The sequence below is a fragment of the Gekko japonicus genome, unplaced genomic scaffold, assembly GCF_001447785.1.
Source record: "Gekko japonicus isolate JY-2015 unplaced genomic scaffold, Gekko_japonicus_V1.1 scaffold2633, whole genome shotgun sequence".
Taxonomy (NCBI): Eukaryota; Metazoa; Chordata; class Lepidosauria; order Squamata; family Gekkonidae; genus Gekko; species Gekko japonicus.
The window spans coordinates 28,703-32,281 of record NW_015167616.1 but is presented as its reverse complement, the minus strand read 5'-3'; positions in this window follow the sequence as shown (position 1 = coordinate 32,281).

The window sequence follows — 3,579 nt, the reverse complement described above, 5'->3', positions numbered from 1 at the left end:
CTAATGAGCTCCTGTACCTCTTTTTCTACAAAATGACCCCTGTGTATATCTGCCATGCAATGATTCTTCTCTCCTGCTGCTTTGTGTCCAAGGCCTGGTTGCCCCTGAGAGACGAAATTCAGAGCAACAGCTGCTACACTTGGCAGATTGATTCAGATACCTCCTGGCAATGCAAGTCTTTATGACTCTGGTTCCTTTTACCATATAATCAATGCACGTAACATTGAGAACATCATGCCAAATTTGCCTGGTGTGACATTTCTATTCATCCAGTCCCATCTACTGGAAGAGCATGCTACACGTGATCATCTCAGTCCGTGCAACCGTGTCTGAAAAGTGCAACGCATAGCTTCAGTATGCTCTGCCTGAAAACCAGACTTTGGGGAGTACATGTTTGTGCATTCAGAAGCTGCCGAATATGTGTACTGAGATGATCGTGTGTACTGTGTTCTACTGGGACACAGAACTGAAGAACGAGACAATTAATGCCTGAAAAGGACTATTGTCTAAAGATTATTCTGGGTGCCCCAGATATTTATCAGTCTAGTGACTACTCCAGATTGATTTTGGCATTCAGAGGGCTTTTTTGGTATTCTCATTTTCCCTGCTTGTGTGTTCCTGTTCCTTGGGGGGGGGGAGGTCTGTTACACATGTGCTTTGCTCCCTCTAGTGGCCAATTCTTTATTACAGCCCTATACGCCTGGAATTACAACCTCCAGTTTAAGTCCGCAGGGCGATATGCTGGACATAAAGCAATGTAATATAGAATTGACCGCTAAGGGGAGCAAAACATGTTATGAACAGAAGCCCCCCCCCCCAAAGCAACAGGAACACAAGAACAAGGAATATGCAAATGTGGAAAAGCCCGGACATAATTATCTAGACTTAGTTGTCCAGTGGCTTGATTCAATCCCTCAAAGCCTCCAAATATTACCCCACAGGAGAGTCTGCAGTACAGTTTGTAACCCAGCAGGGATCCTCTAGAGCAGTGGTAGCGAACCTATGGCACGGGTGCCAGAGGTGGCACTCAGAGCCCTCTCTGTGGGCACGCCTGCCATCGCCCCAGCCAGGCCCAGACCATCATTAAAGGGTCAAATTCTCTGCCAAATAATTTTAAGTGAACGAAAGCATTTGGGGTTGCTTTCCTCGCTTTGTTTGGATCATCTTAAGTTAATGTATGAGTTGTTTTTTCTAGAGTAAAACCTCAGTATTCAGGTTAAATTGCCGTGTTGGCACTTTGCGATAAATAAGTGGGTTTTGGGTCGCGGTTTGGGCACTCGGTCTCTAAAAGGTTCGCCGGGTGCCAGAGGTGGCACTCAGAGCCCTCTCTGTGGGCACGCGTGCCATCGCCTCAGCCAGGCCCAGACCATCATTAAAGTGTCGAATTCTCTGCCAAATAATTTGAAGTAAACGAAAGCATTTGGGGTTGCTTTCCTCGCTTTGTTTGGATCATCTTAAGTTAATGTATGAGTTGTTTTTTCTAGAGTAAAACCTCAGTATTCAGGTTAAATTGCCGTGTTGGCACTTTGCGATAAATAAGTGGGTTTTGGGTCGCGGTTTGGGCACTCGGTCTCTAAAAGGTTCGCCATCACTGCTCTAGAGCCTTTATACTTGGTTGCCTCAATTTCTGCAGTCGTGGCACTTCAAAACAGTCTGCCTTTGTGCTTAAATATTACAAGTAGAGCATAAATGCACAACACCATCCATATACGTACAGCTGCAATTAAAAAAAAATAAATCTACTGCATGAAAGCAAATTCATAAATGCATTTATAAATAAGAAGAGTACTAGAATATATGCGACATCTTGAGGAAAAGAACAGCATACACCAGTCAGTGAATAGCAGCAATGCAATCGCTGTAGAATGACCCATAAATCTCTCTAATAATTCCCATTGTCTTGTTTAATACAAGATTAGGCACAGAGCTCCGTTCTATACCGGAAAACTCAAACCCGATTAGTTGAGAAAATTCATTAGAATTATATGAAAGAAATGTATTGCTTCCAATTTCCCTAATCTCCCCCCCCCGTACAAAATTCTTCAGCACAATTAATGCAAAGGCACCACACAAGGGCTAGAATAGCCCTCCCAGGCTGTCCTTGAATTGCACTCTTGTCTTCAAAATAAATGACTTAGGACCAGCCCCGTAGCTAGGGAATTTTGGGGGAGGGGGCCTTCGGGGGGCACCAGCTAATTAAACCAAAGCACAATGCAGGTGGCATGTTGGGGCACTTTGGAGGCAGCCCAGGAAGGAGGGGGCCCAGAAGAAAGACTAGGGGGCCAGGCCCCGTGGGCCCCATGTTAGCTACGGGCCAGCTTAGGACACAAGGCAAATGTTTCATGGCTAGAAAAAGCCATCCCCCCATTTCCCCCCCCTTCTTGACAAACACAAAGACATTCTAACCTGGAAGCCCATCTGCATGCAGAATAGGAGTACGGCGTGCACCTGTTCCCCATGCGCGCCAGCTCCTTTCAGACAAAATAATTGCATTTATATACCTTCCGGGTGCTAAAACACAAATCATCATGTCACAATCGGTCTCGGCAGCAATTGGAAAAGCTGTCTCTGGCTGACTCATCCTCTGCAGCAGAACCGGGAAGATGAGACAGCGTCTCTCCCCAGGACTTTGGGTTCCTGTTCTGGGTTTACAGCGCATCCCTCTCTAAAGGCTTCGCCTCCCCTGAGGATGCTGAAGGAGACATTTAGTAGCCTATGCAGTTTTCAGTGTTTTTGAAGTATCGAGGACCTCTTCACCATTTGAGATGCAAAGATCCCTTGGATTTACAGCTCATCTCCAGGGTGCAAAGATCCCCTGGATCTACAGCTCATCTCCAGTCTACAGAGATCGGTCCCCCTGCAGAAAATGGATGCTATGGAGGGTGCACTCCGTGGCAAGGGGGAATCTGGCAAGATGCTCTGTCATCTTGGTGCTTGGGGGGGTCAGCAGTGGGAGGGCTTCTAATGTCCTGGCCCCACTGGTGGAACTCCTGATGGCACTTGTATCACTGTGTGATAGAGTGTTGGACTAGATGGGCCATTGGCCTGATCCAACATTGGCATCTCTTATGTTCTTAACCCCACCCCTGCCACTAAAGAGCCCCTTAATTTGTACTTTGCCCCAGGGGGTACACTTGGGCTGTAATGTGGCCCTGCTTCTGCAAAGCCTCTCATCCAAGCTCTTGCGTCTTCTGTTAAATATTTCATAGCAAGACTGGACAAGACTTTCAACATCCTGGACAGCTACTGACAGTTCTGAGCTATTGATATGATTCTATATATATTTCTGTTATCAATGCAGGGGTAAAGGAAAGAAATAATTAACTTGCATGTGCACAGTAGTTGTTGCTGTTCAGTCGCACAGCCAAGTCCGACTCTTCGCGACCCCATGGGCCACATCACGCCAGGCCCTCCTGTCTTCTGCCATCCTCCAGAGTTTGCTTAATTTCATGTTCGTTGCCTCAACAACACTGTCTAACCATCTCATCCTTTGCCGTTCCCTTCTTCTTTGACCTTCAATCTTTCCCAGCATCAGGGTCTTCTCCAGTGAGTGCTCCCTTCTCATTGGGTGGCCAAAGT